The sequence below is a fragment of the Hipposideros armiger genome, unplaced genomic scaffold (assembly GCF_001890085.2).
Source record: "Hipposideros armiger isolate ML-2016 unplaced genomic scaffold, ASM189008v1 scaffold_13, whole genome shotgun sequence".
In the NCBI taxonomy this organism is placed as follows: Eukaryota; Metazoa; Chordata; class Mammalia; order Chiroptera; family Hipposideridae; genus Hipposideros; species Hipposideros armiger.
This window is the reverse complement of record NW_017731363.1, coordinates 2,658,669-2,681,887: the sequence shown is the minus strand read 5'-3', so window position 1 is coordinate 2,681,887 and position 23,219 is coordinate 2,658,669.

Sequence of the window (23,219 nt, the reverse complement as noted above, 5' to 3'; positions counted from 1 at the left end):
GCCGCTCCGGGGAGCGATTGCGCCCAGGCTCTCTCCCTCTCTGGGCGGGGAGGTGGTTTCGGAAAGGCGCTTTGAAAACCCGGAGAGAGGAATCCGCCTCCTGGACGGGGGGAGGCCGGGGCGAGGGGGGCGCAGCGCCCAGTGCGGCCGCTGGGAGTCACTGGTGGCCTCGCCGTTCAGGGCGCGTTCCGAGGCAAAAACACTTCCTTGCATCCAAGGGGTTAGGATTGAGACTGTCAGCGTGGTGGGGGCGGGGAGTCCTCAAGTTGGGGTTGGGGGAGTGGGTAACGAGCACAGAGGCAGAAGGGTGGGGTGCCGGGGATGCGGCAGATCTGGCGTGTTGGAGCAAGTTGTTTTCACCGAATTCCAGCTCTGAGCAAATCCTTTGGGTTCTTAGCGGGGAAACTGGACTGCCCCCTCGGCGTGCCCCTGGCTCTGTGAGCGCACTGAGACAGCTGGGGAGGGTGACCAGGCCTGGGCGCACCCCAGTGCTGCCAGAATGGCCAGGGTACTGTTTATACCCCTTTCCCAGACACCACTCGGCCGCCTGCGCTGGGCCAGGTCTCTACAGAATATCATGAATGAAACCCAAACCACCAAAGAGCAAAATGCCCAGAAAACTGCTTGCAAAACTCATTGACACATTAGGTGAGATAAGCAGGATTATCTCTCTGTCACCCTACTGTGCTGATGATACACACGGGATTTTAACGTCCTCCATCACAGAGATGATGATTCACAGAAGAAAGGAAAGTTAGTTTTCCCCTTCAGTTAACTGAAAGGTATAATTTCTAAAAAGGCATGTACTTCGATTGCAGCAGTCTGCAGACTGGATGCTGTCAGCCCAAAACCTCTTTTAAAAAGGGTTAGGGAAATGTTAATAAAATACATGCTTTCATCCCTCCAAAAAGAATACTGTAAAAAATTATATATATATATATATATATATATATATATATATTTTTATTTTAAAGCCACAAGCCAGATCTTGGGAACGCAGCCTTCATTTCGTGTGTCTAAAGAGAACATGGAAAAAATGTTTTATGGCAACAATAAAGTCCTCCAGACCTGCGGTGGTGTCTCCTCCCCTCTCTCCCCGCCTTTAGTGGGAGCAGGCACAGGGCCCCACAATCAGCACTTTGGACTGGCCCACACTCTCGTTATAAAGTTTTCAACAGACCCTTCTCTGATTCTACCTAAAAAAAATAACATTTTTGGCAAGGGAATGTCCTTGTTCATAAAAGATCCAAGCTGGGCTTTGGGGGTAAAGGGTCGTGATGTCTGCAAGGTACACATAAATGATTCAGCACCAACAAGAATAATAATGACAATAACAATAATGTATATGTACAAAGAGAGAGAAAAATAAAATATGGCAAAATGTGCACAATAGTCTAAAGTAAAGGGCATATTGGGCTTCATCCTACATTTCTTGCAATTTCAAATTTGGTTTGGTTTCCAAATAAAAAGTGAAAGAAAGAGAATGTTTTGGAAAAGGCTCTTTTAAGAGTTGTTCTTTATCTCACAAATCTAAAAAGCTTAGGGCTGGCTGTTTTCAAATTTAGCTTGACTTTTTAATATGTTCAAAACTCTGAACATGAGTTCTGCCATGTAGCCAAGCCACACACTCCTCCCTAAACATATTGAGGTAAAGAACAATGAAGGGTATTAAAGGCAAGTCTGCCCTGCCTCTCACTCTCCATCATTCAGCACTGTCCTATTAATAGCATTCAAGGGGCCAGTGGAGCGGGCCCAGCTGAACGCTGACATGGGCAATGAGTGGTGTTGAGTTCTCACTCCTAAAGGGAGCTTCGAATTATTGGCAAATTTCTTCCTGGGCCCAAGAATCCCTATCCACCCAGAGAGGTGATTGGAGCTGAGGGCAGAAAAGCCTGATGAGAAGGAGAGTCCTCCTCTAGGCCCAGAATGGGAGATTCCAGGGGGTAATTAAATTTAAAAACAGTCTAGCTACCTTGGTGTCTGCCCCACAGTGGTCAGCACAGACTCAAAATTTCAAAATGATTCAAAGCACAGTTCAGCTATGCAAAAAGAAAAACTCTTTGTAATCACCAGGACTCCTAGTCATGTGCTAATAAAGCCATTTGGTTCAAAATTAAAAACTTTGATTTTGGCTTTTAATCTCCTTTGTTCTCACAGCCGCCCCCTCCTGCCCTCCCCCTCCACCCCCCCTGTAGTCTACAGTGGTCTCTCTCCAAGGTCACTTCCGTCTTTATTTTTGTTAACCTTAAAAGATAGCTTCCTTCAGTCACCAAAAATAATACAAATAAAAATTTATTGATATGGTTAGTTGACGCTTTCTAAGTCCACTGTAAGGTGTAAATAAAGGCACTTTTAGAAACGTGATTATTATACATATGCAACACCATCTAAATAAAAACTGTATGCTAGCTGTGCGAGGGCAGCTCCAAGACAACCCTCTGGCTTCACTGTACCCCCTCCCCTTCCAGCCCCTCCTATGTGGCTTACCCCACACACACACCCACACAAATATTTTAGTTTGGTTTCTACTTTATAGAACTGAAATACTGAAATCTATAAAAGTGTAGCAACCACATGTAATCATGACAGGATGGATGAATATTCTTTTTTTCCCCCTTCTTTCAGTCAAATTTATTGGGGTAACATTGGTTAATAACATGATATAAATTTCAGGTTTACAAGATTTTAATGCCAGTGAGTTTTCCACACATCGAAGAGTTGTGCCTTTCTTATTCAAATCCCTGATTGCGCCATTTTACTCTGAGTTTTCCCACAAAAAGTTCTGATGAAATCAAGTTGATATCTGCAGCCAGATTGCTATACCTATTTATGTGTGTGTTGATCTCTCCTGACCACATACCCCCCACCCATGTGCACATATTTATTACCCTGAGGTGGTATCCAAAGTGGAAAGGAAAGGCAGCATTTAAAAATGACCCCATTGCCAGCAGTCTTGAGAAAAAAGAACAAGGTTGGAGGTATCACACTACCTGATACCAAACTATACTACAAACCTATAGTAATCGAAGCAGCACGGTAGTGGCATAAACACGGACACATAGATCAATGGAACAGAATAGAGAATCCAGAAATAAATCCATGCCTGTATGGTCAATGAATCTAGGACAAAGGAGGCAAGAATATACAATGGAGTAAAGGCAGTCTATTCAATAAATGGCGTTGGGAAACTGGACAAATACATGCAAAAAAGGAAGCCGGACTACCTCCTTACACCATATACAAGAATAAATTCAAAATGGATTAAAGACTTAAATGTAAGACCTGAAACCATAAAATTCCTAGAAGAAAATATAGGCAGTAAACTCTCTGACATTGTTCTTAGTAATATTTTTTCTGATCTGTCTTCTCAGGCAAGGGAAACAAAAGAAAAAAACCCAATGGGACTACATCAAACTAAAAAGTTTTCACTTCGAGGGGTAAAAAGTATACCTATTGCACTGTGTTGTACAGCTGAAACTAATTCTAAAAAGTGTGTATTTCATAATAAAAAATAATTTTAAAAAAACTAAAAAGTTTTTGCACAGCAAAGGAAGCCATCAACAAAACAAAAAGACAACCTACTGAATGGGAGAATATATTAATATTTGCCAATGACATACCCGATAAGGGGTGAATATTAAAAATTTATACAGAATTCACACAACTCAACACCAAAAAAAACAAACAATCCAATTAAAATATGGGCAGAGGACCTGAATAGACATTTTTCCAAAGAGGACATACACATAGCCAATAGACCTATGAAAAGATACTCAATATCACTAATCATTAGAGAAATACAAATGAAAACCACAATGAGCTACCATTTCACTCCTGTCAGAATGGCTATCATCAATAAATCAAAAAAACAACAACAAGTGTTGACAAGGATGTGAAGAAAAGGGAACCCTTGTGCACGGTTGGTGGGATTGCAGATTGGTGCAGCCACTATGGAAAACAGTAGGGAGTTTCCTCAAAAATTTAAAAATAGAACTACATTAGTAATTCTACTAGTAATTACTAAGTAATTACACTTCTACTAGTAAATACACTTCTGGGTATTTATCCAAAGAAATCCAAACACTAAATCGAAAATATATATGCACCCCTATGTTCATTGCAGCATTATTTACTATAGCCAAGATGTGGAAGCAACCTAAGTGCCCATCAATACACAATTGGATAAAGAAGATGTGAAATGTATATATACAATGGAATATTACTCGGCCATAAAAAAGAATGAAATCTTACCATTTGTGACAACATGGATGGACCTAGAGGGTATTACTCTAAGTGAAATAAGTCAGACTCAGAAAGACAAATACCATATGATCTTACCTACATGTGAAATCTAAAGAAGAAAATAAATGAACAAACAAAACAGGAACAGACTCATAGATACAGAGAACAAATTGATGGTTGCCAGATCGGAGGGGGGTTGACAGGATGGGTGATAAAGGTGAAGGAATTAAGAAGTACAAATAGGAAGTACAAACTGGTAGTTACAAAATAGTCACAGGGATGTGATAGTATTGGAAATATAGTCAATAATATTGTAATAATTATGGATAGTTCCATCAGGTACTAAACTAATCGGGATGATCACTTCATAAATTATATACATGTATAAACACTACACTGTACCCCTGAAACTAATATAAAATATTGAATGTCAACTGTAATTGAAAAACACCACATAGACAAAAAATGACAAGAATAAACAATCAAATATTTTTTAAAATGACCCCATTGCCTAACCCTCAGTGGTCATTCACACAGCTCAAAGGCCAGCACAATTTCTCTATAAACTCTAATGCTCAGTCACTCTAAACCTTGTGCCATTGTAAAATGAAAGAAATTTCCTGTCTGTGTCACCATGGCCCACAGCAACAAAGCAGAGATCCTGAAAGATTCTTCACCAAAAATGTCTGTTCTGTTTCAAATATCCCAGCACTGATGCTGCACCATCATTATTTATACTTAAAAAAACATTTCTTTTGTCTAAGAAATTCCAGGAGGTACATGGGCTTGTTAGCATAATCATGTAATTACAGTGACTGAAGTCTCCCTTCCTCTGCCCAATTGCACCTATTCCTTACTTAATTATTTTAATTCACTCCTAAAAGCCCTGCCACTAAGTAAAAAAGCTGTTAAATAAAAAAATAAAAAAATATTTTATTGGAATAAATATGAATATCCCATCCCAACTTAAGTTACCCAGACCATTTCACAGGTCAGATGGGTAGTAGATTTATTGGGGTGATGATTTTATGAGGTATATAAATGTCTAATCATTGTGTTGTTTGTACACCTGAAACGAATTAAATAAATAGAAAAATATATCAAGTTCACACAGTAAAAAGCAACAATTTGAAAGTAAATGAATATGGTTTGTCCATAAAATGCAATGTCTTGTAATGGAGGTGCATTATACCTGCCAAAGGAGAAAGAACCGATTTCAGAGAAGGGCTGGAGGAAGAGGGAGGGGTTGCCACTGTTGGGAAACTGTTGGACAGTCATATGGTTCACATTCAAGCAGAAAACTTTTGGGAGCTCACGGTTATCCTACACTCAAACTGCACCCACAAATAAAGTTAGAGCACAGAAAAACACCTTTAGGGCAAAATAAGAGCCAAAGATGAGAAAGCCATGAAACATGTGGGATGAAGGCTTACAAACAGCCAACGGAAGGACTGAAGATGTTCCTCACCCCTGTCTCCCCCACAACAGGAGCCCCCCCCACCCCGCATGCTCCCCAGAAGCTTCTCCCAAGTTTTATGTGAGCTGCTGAGCTCTGAGATTCACCAGCTCCCTCTCTCCTTTAGCTTTGCTGCTTCCTGGGAGGAAGCCAGCAGCCCCAGGTTGTTTGCCATCTTGTCGGAGGGAGCACGCATTCTTCCCGACCTACGGTTCACAGCATAAAGCTTACGTCCAAAACCTTCACGGTTTTGTTTTTGAAATTCAAAACTCCCATTTCTTCCAGTTCAAGAACATTAAATTTGGCTTCATGTACCTGTGTTCCCAAGAAACACTAGGGGGAAAATTCGTTAGTATCTCAAACTATGATGTCACCATACACATAAGTACAGGTACACGCATATTAACAACAACCATGAACATAGTTTGAAGGTGGGGGTGGGGGGGATGGCTACATATCACTACTGAAAGTTTCCCCTGGTTTTTTTAGTTTGTACTTTTCTTCCTCAGAAATCCTCACTGAGTCTATCAAGTATGAAGGACAGGGGTTTCTTTCTGCATTTTACTGACAGGGAAACATGGGCAGAAAAAAATAATGCTATTAAATGGTTTTCCCAAAATGCCAAAGACTGTGAATGCAAAGACTGTTCCAACCAGCCTTTTTATCTTCCCTGCAAAGAAGTGATTACTCACATTGTTTCCAATGGGAGGAATTAAGACTTCTTTCTTATCTTCAAAAATCCAAGCTTCACATTTTACAACTGAATATAATTTTAAACATGCCAAATCTGGATCTAGTCAGAACTGCAAATACATCAAAATAACTGACAGAGTTAAAGCAGATGGTGATAGCAAACAACGAGGGCAGTTCATTCACTTATTTATCCCCTGCTTATGCAACAAACATTTACCGGAAGCTTTATTTACTGAGTGCAAACATTTATTGGGTGCTCAGGCCTCTGTTAGCTGCCAGGGATATAAAAGGAAAGAAGACATAAACAATGCTCTCAAAGGGTGGAATCTAGGAGGGGAGAGAGACATGTAAACAAATAATAGAGAAGAATTAAGTGCTATTCAAAATCCCAGGGTGATTATCACTGTCTGGGGAGGGGGGGAATACAGACTGGAGCAGGGGTTCTAAAAGCAAAGGGGCCTCAGTGCTGGTCTGTACAGTCTAGAAACAGAAAGACTCAAAGCTGGGACCAAGCATCACCACATGGTTAAAAGCTAAAAGAGTGGCGAAAATGGAGACCCCCCAACCAGCTGCAAGAGATGTGCTATTGACTAGAATCATTAAATGGCATTTCCAACAAGTCTTAAAAATCCTGAAAACCAGTTGGTAGGAAAAAGAATGTGGAAATTATGTTGCTTTTTTTAAAGCTGACTTGTAATTTTCACCCTTTGGCAGGGCTCAGTTTATAAAAGAGGAAGTGGATTTTTAATATATTTACTATAAAGAAGTCTTCAATTGGGTAAAATGAACCACAGTCTCTAGAGCACATGGCGCTAATAAAGCTAAACAGCCATTCCCCAAGGGTTCCTAAGCTCCCCCCTGCAGCTCCCCACCCCCCCTTTTTTTTAACTGTTCCGAATTTGCTCTCCAAGCACCCTTCTGTGATGAAAACACCCAGTGCTGGCCTTGACCCAGAGGAAGTGCTTTTGACTGTGGTGGTCCTGAAATAAATCAGCTCTTTTTTGAGAGGAACTTGAGGGAGTGAAATCTACAATTCACATTATCAGTCTGGGATTGAGTCCTTGCGAACAGCAGAGGCAGCAAACTTCAAACTTTATCAAGATTGTAATGCTCATTAAGGAAGTGAAATTGAGCCAGATTTTAAGGAAAGCACTGTAGTAATTACAGAGTTATGAAGATTTAAAAGCTATGCGTCTGGGCACGCAGAGCACAACGTGTTTCCTTTGGGTTCAGAGACACCGCAATTACAGGGCTTAAGGGTAGCAAAGCACTGAATTAGAACTCCCCATTAGTTTGATTAATCACTGATGTGAATGCAGGCACTGGAATTGGCTATGGCTCAGTCTGATTTGTGTCTCTCCCTAGTCTCCCCTCCCCTTTTCTCCCTCTATTTCCTTTACAAGATCAGGGGATCGGGGAAGAATACAAACCTTGTATTAATGATAAGAAATTGGGTGCAAGAAAGTTAAAACTTCCTGAAGCTTAATGATTTCCCTACATCGGTGCCGGCTTTGCCAAGAGTTGTATAATAGTATATTCTTTCTTCTTCCCAGGCTGTTAAATGGTACAACAATGACGTGTTAGTAAATCTAATAAGAAAATCAGAGAATAAAGTATTTTATGTGGGTGGAGAAAAGTTATCCTCCCGGGAAGCTCAATGAGATAATAATATATGATATTGCACTAAACAGGCTATAACAAACAAATAAGAAAACCAATATCTAGCCAATTAGCAATAATGGGCTAGAGTCTCATTCTTTGGAAGGAACTGTTACACCCTTCTGATCAACTTGGCTAACAAATCTACTTGCAGAAATGGTGTCTTGCCCTGGAAAACAATGCTGCTAGTGTGAGGTAAGTATTTTGGGGTCAAGATATTTGACATTTTACTTGGTGCCTCTATGTCAATACAAACCAAAACTACACAAGACCTATGGATGGTTCAAAATGAATTTTTTTCCATGAATGAGGAACACAAAGGCACAAGAAGGCCAATGCACTAATTCAAACCCAGTGTGAACATTCAAAGAAAGAACTCTGCAAATGAAAATCCAGAACTCTTGGCACAAAGGCACTTTACTGGACAGGACAGCTTTTAAATTATGCAACGAGATGAGCCTTGGTGGGAAAGGTGATTTTGTCAGCGGGAGATTTTTAAATAAAAAAATGTAACCAAAATTTACTTATGTGGCCCACTTTCATATTTACATATGAACTACAAGGCTCCTGGGATCAAACATGAGACAACCAAGCAGCCATGCCTCTTAAATTATTTTTCTGAAGGTGTTTTCTTTCTCCACCTCAATTGTAAAGATCCAGGAATAACATCCCAGTGCACAAAGTAGACATTTTTATTTCTCATCCTGTCTCAATGGTCTCATAATGGGTTCAATAAGAGTTTGAAAATAATGAAAGCTTCTCCACGGAGAAACACAAGACTCACCACGAGAAACGATAGCACCTAGGAGTCTCCTATAGTAATGGCAACACCAGCAGAAACATTGCAGGAGTCCAACTTTCCTACTTAAGAGAAAAAGAGTTTAAAAGGTGACCGTCCTACACGCTCACTAGTGTACAGGTGGAATGTCAGGCCACTAAGATGAAAATAAACAGTTGTCTAAGAATTCTGTTCAAAAAAAGCAGTAAGCAAGTGCCTGGATTACAGGCTCATTTTGACCTGTTTTGAGACCTGTTTCAAGTAGTTCCTACTGATTTGGGGCAGAGCTTCACCCCTGGTTGCTAGGAAAGTCATAATAAAAGGATGGGGAAAGTAAAAAAGACAAAAAAGGGATTTAAGTTATTAAAATCATATTCCATTTTCTTTTAATTTTGCCTTTATTTGTTCTTGGGAGACAAGGTATTCATTTTGAACCACCTATAGGTCTTGTGTAGTTTTGCTACAGTGGCAGACACTGTCATTTGCTTACCCCTTCTTCTTTTCTAACAGAATCTCAATTTTGTTCCAGGTAGCAATGGTACCATCACATCTGCTCACCACTCTAGACTCCCTTGCACTCAGGGCTGGCCAGATGATGCAGTTCTGGATAAAGATGTCTACATGGACATCTGCTAGTGATTTCTAGGAATGTTTTTGCTTTCCTCATATAGGTGCTGTCCCTTTCTGCTTCTTCCTTCTTCTTTGGCCCTGGAGAATTGGCTGAAGCCTGAGATGGAAGGCAGGCTGTCCTATGTCTGTAACATACATAAGGATGGAAGCTTCATGCAAAAGGATAAGACTCCTGGAATATAAATGAGAGAGCAGAGTGCTGCCCCAGACCTGGACTCCTCCTTCTTCCAGACGTCTTGTTTTGTGAGAAGAATAACCCCCTATTTGGGTTAGCTACTATGCATGCAGTCAGATGCAGTTTTGGTAGATCGGTTCCAGAGAAAGTCAAGGAGACAACATCGCTAGGACTTGGTCATGAATGTGATACATGCATGAGAAAGAAAAAAGACAGGCCGATTCCTAGGCCCCAAGATTGATGGGTGATTCACTGGGGTAAAGAATGTGAGAAAAGACCCAGAGGCCTATGAGGGTCTAGAGCTAAGGTATACGACACGGTGAGAATGAAACCGACCCCCACCCCAGACAGAGATCAGGGCAGAGAAGGGACCTTAGCTAAGAAATGCAATGGCTCTCAAAGTGGTCATTTCAACACCTGGGCAGGGTCTTTGTGTAGTTAAAAGGGAGGCCGCTAAAGAGCCTGTTCCCATAGGCCCCAAAGCTGAATGACTTGAAAGGGAAAAATGAACATAAGAACAGAAAGTGATTGTATCATGATGGAAGGTACCAAGTTCTCTGTGGGAGAGGGGCCTTGCAAACCATGGAGGCACTCAGGGAAAACTCTCTTCCTCCTTCTGGGGGTAGACTACGTGGTCTCTGAGAATTCATATTTGTCCTTGGGAGATCTCTGCAAGTGTGTGTGTGTGTGTGTGTGTGTGTGTGTGTGTGTCAGAGAGAGAGAGAGAGAGAGAGACAGTGAGAGAGAGAGAGAGAGAGATCCATAGCTATTGTTGGACAATCTGAAGAGTAGACACCCATCTGTCTCCTACCCAGGCATGCACATCTTCAGGGAGAGTGAACAGAATACCACCCTTGGGAGACTGCAGAGGTACTTGTTGACTAACTCACACTGGAGGAAATGTCCTGCTGGGGGAAAAGGGATATATCCTGGGTGAGAACAGCTCTAGCAGATGAACATTTCCAAAAGGAAAAAGGCCCAGGTGGAAGAAGGAGGGAATTCCACAGAGAGGAGATGACTTGAGGGCCGGAGAGCAAGGACAGAAACTGGAGTGTGCCTCTAGGGGTCCCCCTGTGAAAGCTTAAATTCCTTGAGGATTTCCCGAGAGTCCACATTCTTTCCTTCACACGTGGTTCCTCCCACGCTCCTCAAACCTTGAGCACAGACTGACAGACCCGCATAACTGTCTGGCTGTGTTAGGGAGGAAAGTGAGAGAGTTGACACTCTCAATTACCCCTAAAGCTCCTGGAGATCCTTGCAGAAGGAACAGCAATCTACCGAGGTAAGGTCCTCCCAAGTTGCAGACCCCTGCCCACAGTGAAGTTTGGAGCGCCCCCTGGTGGAGTCAGGAGTATCACACGTCTCAGGGAAGCCCAGCCATGCAGGTGGACAGCTTAAGAAAGGACTGGGATTCAATCTGTCCCTTTCCTAAATACCACGGGGAAAGCAACCTTAAGAGTGAGATGGAAACTTCCATTTGATTTACAGAGGCAAAACACCAGGCACAGTGCCTGGTTCAAAGTTGGCACTCAGTAATTGGCAGCCATTATGATGATTATGATTATTGAGATTCAGTTGCCATAGATATCTGGTGGCCTTAAATGATCTGAGCATGGTCCACAGAGTAAGAAGTCCCACAGGCTCAGAACAAGTAGACTGAAATGTGGAGAGTTTGAGGACACAGTAAAAAATCCAGCTCCAAATCTATCAGCCTTTCTTCCCAGCAAGTATATGTTGGCCAACTGATGCTCATGAGCATCACATTTAGACCATAAGTCTGAAAACTTCTGGGGGCTGTGCTTCTTGATCCAGAAAAGCTCATTCCTGTTACCATAGCCTCTTTGGTGATGTTTCCCAAAGAGTCAGCAGGTGTTTTGGAAGGCCCACCATGCATCATGCTAGAGGCCTGAGGAGGCCAGAAGATGCTGCAGGAGGTGAGAGAAAACTCAGCGCCAAGTAGGTCCAAGCAGTGGGGTGGAGAAGAGAGGAAGATAGGGCCAGACAGGGTCCCAACAGGAAACATATAGTACATTCAAATGATGATTTGAAGAGAGTTCTTTACACAATGGCAGTGCAAGGAAAATGCAGTAACTCAGGGCAAGTAGCACAGCTATTACCACCCTTGGGCCTAAAGGGACGAGGGGAGAGAGAAGTTACCAAAAGGGGAGAGGCATGTAGGCTTCCTTGAAAGAAGCAGTGACCTTAGGTCAAGGGACAGAGTCAGCCCAAAGAGGGAACTGAGCAGAATATCTGGACCTGATTGTCCTCCTACCCTCTGATTTAATTCCAGAACTCTCCACAGTTTGAACCCAACTGGAGGCCTGTGGACCAAAAACAAACAAACAAACAAACAAACCCTACTGACATAATTTACATAGATCAAGCACCCCAGCCACAGAGCAGGCTGGAGAAGCGTGAAGAAGGGCGAATAGAAGATATCTAGCACAGTAGAGGAGGGACATGTAAGGGTTGATGTTGGTGTGGGGTTTTGGGGGGGGGTGTTTATTAACAAGATAAGACCACAGTCCCATTAGCAGCAGGATAGGCTGAGTATAATTATCCCAGAAATGGTGATGGGTTTATGTTCACCATCCAAATTCTCTCTTTGCTCTTGGAGTGAAAGACTGCCTCATTTTGGCAGCCGTCATACCAGGAATAGGAGTAGGAAGAGAAAACCCTAGCAAAGAAATCGAGTTTTCCCTTGTGACTGCTAACAGGACCACAGGGAACTAGAGAAAGCTATGGTGAGGGCGTAGGAAAAGGTGCCAGGGGTGGGAGTGGGAGACAGCAGAAGTGCTCATAATGGAAAACAAACCTTTGGCAGTCAGACTAGCACAGAGTAGAAAGTGACTATACAAAGTGTAGTCGGGGGTCCTTAATAAAGGACTTCAGCCTGGAAACTGGGGGTGAGGTGGAGGCAGGGAATGGGGTCCACTTGAGATGTCATATTTTTCATAGTCCAAGATTCCACTTCCTTCTCTTTTCACCCAATGTCCCCCTGGAAGTTGTACAGACCTTTCCCTAACAACACCAAAGCGTGTGTGTGTGTGTGTGTGTGTGTGTGTGTGTGTTTCCACTTGTCACTAAACAATCAGCATTCAGTGAACGCTTCTATTTTGGGGTATTACCATCTCTAAAACAAGACGCAGAAAAGCAGAGGGAGGCAGCTAGGGGCTGCATTTAATCTTCTCTAATATCGCAGTGCGAAGGAAACTGGGGAATGAAAACATAGTCATTTAGAAAATGGTTGATGAGTCACTGATTGGCACCGGGTGGAGAAAAAGAGAAGTCATTATTCATTCAGATGATGCCTGGTCTTTTAAAAACAGGCTCCTCACTCTGCTGGAGGGGGCGTCTGGGCTTTAGAAACTGAGAGGATGATGGCAGAGGGCAAGGGCTGGGATGGAAACTGCCCAAGGCAGGCAGGGCCCTCATCCTCCATCTAGATGCATCTCAGCCCTTGAAAACCCTCCAGCTTTAAGAAGCTGAAAGACAGCTTAATGCCTCCTTGTTCCTCCTGTACCTCTTTCTTGAGGCCTTAATAGTACTTTTCGGGAAACTTCAGCTTCGGGGGAACCAGGCCAAGTAGAAGAGACGGCACTCTTTGTGACCATAATTTTGCCAAAAGACCCAACACTCCATTACTCACACAGTTCCTTTTCCAGGTCCTGGACTACACAGGTCTGTCTTCCTCTCCCTGATTTTGACCTCTTTGCTGTTCCTTAGTTGTTCTATAATTGAGTTGGTGGGGGTTCAAATCTGTCAAATTAGAACATGATGAAATGTTTGCTAGAGGAGGAAAATTAAAGTCCTGGGTGAGCAGAGGCAAAGCATGCCTGGGAATTTTGTTTCTGCATGTGTTATAAGAAAACAAAACAAAATAAAATAAAAATCCTGCCTGCTAAGGGTTTTGTTTGTTTTGCTTTGCTTTATTTGCCTTTGCCTGAAAGTTCTTGGGCCTCAACGTACAGATCTGGGCAATGGGTGAGGCACTGAGCTGGAAAGAGCTTGACTGGTTTACAATGACAAGGGCAGAGAAAAGAATGTATCTAGAAGGTGAGAGATAGTAAAGGAGAGAAAGCCTAGGGACCTTTTTGGGAGGGGTGCAGGGGCAATTTTGGGGTTGTGATGAAATGGGCTTTGGGGAGAAAGATGAGCGAAGAGGAACTTGGCTGTGTGTTTTGAATAAGATTGCTTCTTTACATTTTGTTGATGTTACAGGAAAACATTAAATAGTTCTTCAATAATTTTTGGTTGTTAGAGTGGTGTTACTTCTGAATGCAGCAGTGAATTTTTAGATAAAAAATATTTTGTTGGGAGCCTACATCTACAGTTACTTCTTATACAATGTTATTTTAAACATTATTATATGTACAATATACAATTTCACTCTTACATGTTTATTCTGTATCAGAATAATTTGCATTTTAATTTTATGCATTCTTATTAGTCCTTCAAAATCCTAAAAATGACTTTTAGACACACCCACTCTTGTCCAACCAAGGCGTGACTTCTCTGGGGAAAAAATGGTAAAGCAATATACTAAAAGAATTATACATCATAATCTAGCAGGGTTGTAAGGTCTCAATAGATATCTAAGGCATTTGATAAGACACAATGCCTATTCCTCATAATTCTTAGTCAACTATGAATATAAGGACACTTGCTTAACAAGATAAAGAATTTTGTCATAAACCAACAGCCAACAGCACATTTAATGTTATCAAACAAACAACAAAAGAGCTAGAAGCATTTCCATTAAAGTAAGGAAGAAACAAAGAACTCTTGATACCACCATTGTTCCATCGCTGTTCAACATTGCCCTGTAGGTTCTAGTCACTATGATATGATGTTCAAAAGCATCAAGTGGAAAAACTTGTCACCAGTCCCAGATGATCTAGGCTAATGGGGAGATCACTGCATAAATTATATAAATGTGTAACCACTATGCTGTACACCTGAAACTAATATACAGTGGTATGGAATGTCAACTATAAGTGGAAAAAAAGAAATAAATAATAAAAAAGGAAAGAATCAGCGATAACCACCAGCCATGCTTCATGTAAAAGGAAGGATGACTCAAAGGCTGGAGCCAAAAGCCCAGAGAGCAGCGCTAAGACCTTCTGAGAACTATTTCCAGAAATTGGGACTGGAAATGTGTGCCTGGCTAGAATTCGACATTGCTATGGGCCAATGACTGCTATATACTTCCTGTTCTTCTATTTTTATTTTTTGAATGGGTGTGTCTATAGTGGTTATTCTGTGCCTCTTCCACCATTGTATGTTGGATGTATGAGGTATTAGATAACTTTTATTTAGTTCAATATCTTCAGATTAAGAGAAAGTACTCTTAATCACCTTGACCTAAAATAGGTAATGAAACCCTGAAACTCAAGCTTGAACTCATTGCTGTAGTTCCTTTTAGGAGGCCCTATTAAGAGAAGAGGTATTTTTCATGTTGAAGCAATGTAGTAATTTGTGGCACGCAGAAGAAGTTGGCTTTACGAATGTCTCCACACTACTCCCCATGAAAAAAAATGGAGACCATGTCCTATCCCCTGGAATAGTGTTTGGCTTTAATGACTTTCTTCTGATAAATGGAAGATGGCACCATTGACTTTGAGGCTATGTTAGAAAAGGTACCACAGTTCCTACTAAGTTCTCTCTTGGAATTCTTCTCCTTGCAATCAGTCTCTGTGTCATGTGGCATGAGGCAAGCTGAAGATACAATAGCAGACATCATTGAGGTAAATCTCCAGGAAGCTCATGACCTCCAGAAGATGGGAAATGGCAATCTTCGTGTCTCTTCTACCTATGGCCAGTTTGAACACAGCCTACTGTGGATTAATCTAAACTCTGGCTGCCCTGATCATTACTCCACCGAGCCTGTCCAGCTCAGAGGACAATGAGGAAATCACCAGAACGGGAATCATCTAGAACCTGAAACAGAGGAGGCATAGCCTGGACTAGGCTTTTGGAGGGTAATATCCAAACTTCTTAGACTGCTATTCAAGTCTTTTCACCCTTGGCCCTGACCATATTTCTCAACTCTCTCATTTATGCTCTCCTCCATGGATGCTGAAATCAAAGAAAATGAAGGAATTTATTGTTCCCAAACATTATGTACACATTTCTGCCTTGAACTTTTTCATGTCTCTATGTCAGTTTGATTTAAAATTTTTCCAAAAATAAAAAAAAAACCCACTGGGCCAAACAATCAAATTCGTTAACATGGGCCAGTTGCAAGACAAATACACAAAATTAATTTATATCATCTTTTCTATAAATTAGCAATCTCCAGTTAGAAAATATATTGAGAAAAGATCGCATTTTTAATAGTAACATATGTTTTTAAAAGTTAGTTTCACTATTCACCAGTTGTTCATCTGTGGCTTCCAGCAACAGGGATGATCATCTTATTGAGTAGTTACTATGTTCCAACTGCCAAACTGATGCCAAGCTTCCCAAAGTGTATATTACAGAGAAAAAGCAAGCACATCCATGGCTATCACTGCTTAGAATGAGACTTAAGAAGTCTTCTTTTTAAACTAAATGTATTTCAGTTAATAGAAGGGGGATTTGTTTCAAGTGGGGAAACAGGCAAACACTAATAGAGGCAGTGTACTGGATTGGTTCTAACTGCTGCTCCCCACCCCCAGGATGGTCTTCATGGCTCACATCATGGGCTCCATTTCTTCTGGCTGGGTGCAGCCAATGGGGAGCCCCCACTGGAGATGCGGGGAGGAGAGTGAGGCTGGGGCACTTGTTCAGTCTCCAGCTCCTGCTAGACTAGAGCAAGAGTCCCTGTAGGTTAACTGGGCCGCGGTCTTGCAGCCCTCTCTAAACAGCTCCCCAGTTCTGTCCATGCTGTCTCCTTTTGCTCCCTTCAGACCTGGTTTGGTAGCAGATCCCTGCAATTGGTAGCCTTGGGTCCTGCATTATCTTTTAGCTGGCTTCCTTGAACCCTGCCCACAGCTTTGTAACAGATCCCTTTACTAAACTTTCCTCAGAATTACTCTGACTGATATGGTGATATGTGAGTGACTCAAGTTTGGGAAGCTGAACTGTGTTATAGTTCATAACTATAGTAGTCATAACAACCTTTTAAGATGAGTATCATTATCCCTATTTGACACAGGAGGAAAGTACAGCTTAGAGAGTCTAGGTAGCTTAGGCAATCTCAGCAAACTATAAAAATGGTAGTGGTAGACCAGATGGCAAGTCTGGGGTCTAATTGCTGCTCTAACACTTCACCACACAACCTCTCAGGTAAACCCAAAGCTGTGTCCAACTTTGCTGCTAACCCATCACCTCCTTGTAGTTTCTCCAAGTAAAATACAATAGTAAGTCTGGCCAACTGTGATCTAACTCCTCAGGTTTCTTTGCTTCAGGCCAAATGCTTTAGAAGGCCCTGTTCTGAGGAGTGGTTCGTTATGTATCTTTGCATTTAAAACCTTTTCAACGAGCTAGTGGTTTGGGGGTTCACACAGATTCAACAAAGCTGTAGTTGGCTATGTCCCATTTGAGGTGATAAAAATAAAACATAAGTCCACACCCACCCAAGACTGGCAGACTCCTGAGGTGATTCCAGCCATTCTGAACCCAGAAGAGGTCTCATGAAATTTAAGCCAACTAATAATGACTCATGTTGTTCTCTATCTTTCCATGGAATTTAAAGGTTTTATAAATAATGCTACACTTTATATAAATATTGTGGGGGGGGGGCTGAGGACTTACAATTTATTCTTTAGGTAGAGGGAGGAGATTTAAAAACTTCAATAATTTGATGAAGCTCATTTAACTTTTTACTGAGGAAAATCTGAGTGATCTTAGCCTTTTATTTGGTGTTTCCTTTTTGCTTTCTTTCTGGGAGGACACCTATTCTTATAGATTCCATTACTTAATTGTTTTTAAATAAAAATTATCTTTTGGTATTTAATAACAGTGAAATAAATTCAAATCCTTAGATGGTCCTTAGAAGGAAGCATAGCTTTGTGGGTAAGAGTTTGAACTTAGGCATCAGCAGGCCTGAGACTTACTCTCCAGCTGTGTTATCTTAGACAAGTTTCTTAACTTCTCTGTGTTTCAGGTTCCTTATGTGTAAAATGAGACTAATGATGGTATTTGCTTCATAAGGTTATTGGGAGAGTAAATGAGCCAATTCATGTAAACCTTTAAACATGGTGCTTAACATACAGTAAACACTCAATAATTGCTAATTATTATTATTACTATGTTGAAGCTTCTATGATAGGCACTGTGGAGGGTCAAAGATGAAAGAATCTCTGCATGCAAGTGGATTATAACTTTATAGAGAATAATGAGCATAAACAACTGTACTACAAGGCAGAACTAATGCATGGTCTGATAGAAATACAGGGTGTCATAGCAATACAGAGGATGGAAAAATTGTTTCCACCTTTATATTCTAGGGAAGGATGCACGATGGAGTGCCATTTGGATTGACCCTGAAGATGGTTGGGCCTTTGATAGTTAGATCGGGAGGGCAGGGAAACCTAGGCAGAGGAAACACTGGGGATAAAGGTCCAGAGGAAAGGGGATCAATGTTATGCTCAGGGAAGAGCTTAGCTGGATCACAATATGCATTAAGGATGAGGGGACACCAAGGGACTGGAAGAGTGGACAGACACTGGATGGATGGCCTGGAGGAGATAAGGCAGAAGATAGGCTGCAGGTTGGTGGCCATGTGGGCATGTAGGAAACTGAAGCCAAGAATGAAAGGAGAGCTGGAATGGAGTTGGAACTCTGGCTGTCCTACTCCTGACTCTATTCATTGGGCCAGGAGACCTATGGATTCTGTTTCTTCATTTGGAAATGGGGAGCATTGGAGCAGATGATTGCCAATACCCTTTCCATCTGTATAACTGGGAGCTTAAGAAGCCAAGGTGGTTAGTGGGCCATCTACAGCCTGAGTCAAAATCCAGTAATGGAGCAGCAGGGCCATACTCATGCTGACAATGCCTGTAGCTCTATCTTGGGGCAAAAGCAAAGACTGCACGGAGACTTGTTCATGTAACATAATAATAACATTCCAGGGGCTTCAAATTTTGGTAAAGGGAAAATAGTCATTCAAACCAATACTCCCACAGAAGACAGATAAAAAAGCTGAAAGAAATATGTATTAACCAAGGTCTAGCTGGGAGACAGAAATGACATGTTATTTTAACAAAGAGAATTTAATATAAAGAATTGTTAACGAAGTATAAAGGTATTAATTAGGTAACTGAAAAAGCAAAGAGAACACTAAAGTTATCACAGAGGTAGCACCTGCTGGAGGAAGCTACCACTCTGGGGGCTGGGGAACAAAGGAAAGAGGTTGGAATTATAAAAACCTAGCAGTCCCCAGTCCCATGGGGCTAGGACCCAGACCGCTGTTGTTTCTTGTGTGTGTGTGTGTGTGTGTGTGTGTGTGGCGGGGGGGAGCAGGAATAGGGGTGACAATAAAGTTGATCTGGAATGTTGCAAAGCTGCAAACTGGATTTAAATGTACAGGGAGGCACCACTACTGCCAAAGAGCTGCACTTGTAGTGTGATCCTCACTGGAACAAGAAGCAAACTGAAAGGAGAATGTCCTGCCTTCCTACTATAGCCTTCTAGTTTGCTCTAGTACACCCTAATGGCAAAGCCTAAGAGGTAACCAGCTTGAAAAGCAGAAAGAGGCTTGCACAGGAAGTGTTAAGTATAGTTACATTGTTGTAAAACATCTCCAGAACTTGAAATTCTATAACCATTAAACAACAATCTCTTTTTGCCTCACTTCCCTAAGACCCTGGTCACCACTATTCTATTTTCTATATCTATGAATTTGGCCACTTTAGATACTTCATATAAGTGGAATCATATAGTATTTGTCCTTTTGTTATCGGTTGATTGTACTTACCATAATGTCCCCAAGGTTCATCCATATTGTAGCATGTGACAGGATTTTCTTCCTTTTTATGGCTGCATAATATTCCATTGTATGTATAGACCACATTTTGCTTACCCATTCATCCATTGTTGGAAATCTGAGTTGCTTCTACCTCTTGTTTATTATGAATAGTGCTTCTATGAACATGGGTATGCAAATCTCTTTGAGACCTTCCTTTCAATTTATTTGGTGATAAATCCAGAAGTACAATTTCTGGATCAGATGGTAGTTCTATTTTTTATTTTTTAAAAATTATTTGAGGAACTACTATACTTGTTTTCATAGAGGTTGCACAATTTTACAATCCTACTAAGAGTGCACAAGGTTTTCAACTTCTCTGCATCTCCACCAACATTTGTACTTTCTGTCTTTTTTGAGTAGTAGCTATTCTAATGGGTGTGAGGTGATATCTCACTGTAGTTTAGATTTGCATTTCTATGATGATGATTAGTGATATTTTGAGCATCTTTTCATATGCTTGTTGGCCATTTGTATATCATTTTTGGAGAAATGTCTATTCAAGTCCTTTGCCCATTTTTTTTTAAAGATTTTTTTATTTGGGAATTGGGGGAGGGGAACAGCATTGGGGAATCAGAGAAGAGGAACAGACAAGTTGCTGTCCTTTTGTTCTTCAGTCTAGTTGTGGAGGACGTCGCTTCCCTGGCCCATGTTGGTATTATCATTGCGCTCTTCCCGGGTGAGGCAGTCGCTCGCCAGCCATTGGATGGCAGCTCACGGCGGCTCATGGCAGCTCAAAAAAGCTCATGCCCGCTGTCGGCCAGCCCCACTGCAGCCTACACCGTTGCCGGCGACTCACGGTAGCCCAGCTCCAGGTCGAGCTGTTGTTCACCATCTTAGCTGTAGAGGGCGCAGTGTCACTGGACCTCATGTGGGATCCGAACCGGGACCCAGCTGCTCAGACCTGGCGTCCCAAGCCAACAGCTAACCAAAACGCCACTTAGCTGGCCCCCTTTGCCCATTTTTAATTGGCATATTTGATTGTTTTTGTTTTCGAGTTATAGGAGTTCTTTATATATTCTGGATATTAACCCCTTATCAGATATATAATTTGCAACATTTTCTCCCATTCCGTAGGTTACCTTTTCACTTTGTTGATTGTGTACTTTGATGAAAAAAAGGTTTTAAGTTTTATGTACTCTAATTTATCTAGTTTTCCTTTTGTTGCCTGTGTTTTGATATCCAAGAAATCACTGCCAAATCTGTCATGAAATTTTTCCTCTATGTCTTCTGGGAGTTTTACCATTTTGTATGTCACCAGCTCATGAACTTGCCAGTTGTGCAGGGCCTTAGAATGCAGTGAGAGGAACCAAGGGTACCAGGCACAGCTGCAACAGGAATAGACGGGGTCCGGACACCAGCAGAGAGAAGGGCAGTGTGGTAAAGAAGGTTGTGGATGACACCTTGGAACACAAGCACCAGCTCCAACACCCAGGCCCTGAGGTTGCTATGGCTACCATCATTTTCATGCTCCTTCAAGAGTTAGTTTTATGTGTAAAGGAGTGATATAATGAAATTCCAAGAGTCTCTCTATCTCTAAACAGCCTCTCATGCATTCATTCAATCTACACTTACCATGCATCATCTATGTAGGAGACACGGTTCAAAGCACCCTGCATGTGCTAACTCTTTTCATCCTCAGGATGCACTAGCCAAGCATTTACTATGTGCCCAGCAAAACTGTAGGCACTAGGGATTAAAGATGACCAAGACATGCCCCTTATGCTCAAAGAATTCACCACCTAGCCAAAGTCACAAGGGTTTATTTTTCACTTCTATATTTTTCCTTCTCCCTCTCTTTCTTATAATCTGGCTCTTCTTTCTCTGTGACTGATCCTCCATATAGCTCAACATATGTCAGGCTGTCAACATATGGCATATTTTGCAAACAGATAAACAGTGGCACATATGCAACCATATATTCCTGGCATGCAGATGCCCCAGCCTGACTTCGTCAGTCTCAGCAGAAAGCATTTGGTAAAGTCTCTCTCAGAAATTCCAGAATGCGCTAGTCGACCGTATCCTCGGATGAGTGGTTAAAATAAGTTGTTCCATATCTTCTTCGGTGAAAAAGCCAGAACACTGTCTCCCTGCCCTTTCAATTCAGAGGCATTTAATACCAAGGGCTCTGTTCTTACTCTCAACTATTTGGGATGTTCTGACCAGAGGTCAAGTTACTCATTAATGATTCTTTTGTTTTTCCATTTGGCAACAATTCATTACCTCCTCTGCAGCAGTGATCAGTCCTACCAGGACATGGATGGGCTGTACTCTGAGACTCTTAGGTCTATTTTGTCTGTTTGAAAACAAAAATAAGTCTATGTAGCAGACTCTGTAAAAGCCCCACTCTGTCCTTCAACACTCGCCGTTTCCCTGCATCCCAGCCTGAAAGCCTGTATCTGTATTTCTTTGCCTGAAGGCTTTCTCTGCTCATGGGAACAATAAGCCCAAGGTGTCCCTGTACCGTCACTCTCCCTCAGCACCTTTCAACCCATGACTGATAAACGATGGATACAAGCTCAGCTGTCTCATCCTTCAGTGGGATAATTCTGAGGCAGTGGGTCCCAGAGTTCCCACAGAGAAACTTGCTTGATAGTCTATCCTATTTGATTCCTTCCTTTTCACCTCTCTTCCCCAACACCCACTACCAGTGTTTCCTGGAATTACCCCATAAACAAAGTACTTGCACTTGAATCCTTGGGTCAGGGTTTTCTTCTGAGAGTACCCAAATTAAGACAATCTGTCATTCAACTTTGGAAAAAAGATAATCAATGATAATACAGGATCTCCTCAACCTTGGACTTTTGATTGGTGGCCCAGTAGGCAATCTGCACTGTAAAAATGCTCCTGGATGTCAACAAAAGCAGCAGCAGATCCCAAACTATTGGAAATACTGTGCCCAAATTCTACTTGGTCACTTGATCTGGTGAGAATTTGTCTGAGCAGCTAAGCAGAATTTTCGTGCCCTAGCCATGTGGAAATGAAAGTGGAAAAGAATGAGAAAGGTAGATTCTGCCATGTTTTCTATTCCTTGTGTGGCTTCTTGCCTCCTCCCTCTTAAGATCATATTTTGCTCCTTTTCCTTGAAAAGCTTAAAATATACACAAACAATAAGGTAAAGGAAAACAGCATTCGAGGAAGAAAGCGAACATGACTGGTCGGTCTAATAGCTCATTAGAAGCTCAGTGTGTAATAAATCCGAGTTAACATTTAACTGCTAAGAACTCAGGTTAGACCCAAGGAGTCAAAAGTCGTTTAACAAAGGTAACTCGAGATGGAAAGCTTAAAAAGTACCTATACTATTTCCCTTTAACTAGCTACCCCAAATTTTTCAGAGAAATCCCAGTGGCAAAATTAGATTTGTTATAAGTTGAATATCAGGAGGAAGAAAACAAGAGTTTGAGAGTCTCACTACATCTCAACACTTAATCCATTCAGTAACCTCTAGGACAGTGCTGTCCAACACAACTTTCTGTGATGATGGAATATTCTAGAACTACACTGTCCAAAACAGTAGTCACTAGCCACATGTGGCTATTGAGTACTTGAAATGTGGGTATTCAAGTGCATTCAATATGTATCACAGTTATTTTAAAAGTTCATATGTTGCATTATTGTATATGTTGTACAATGTATT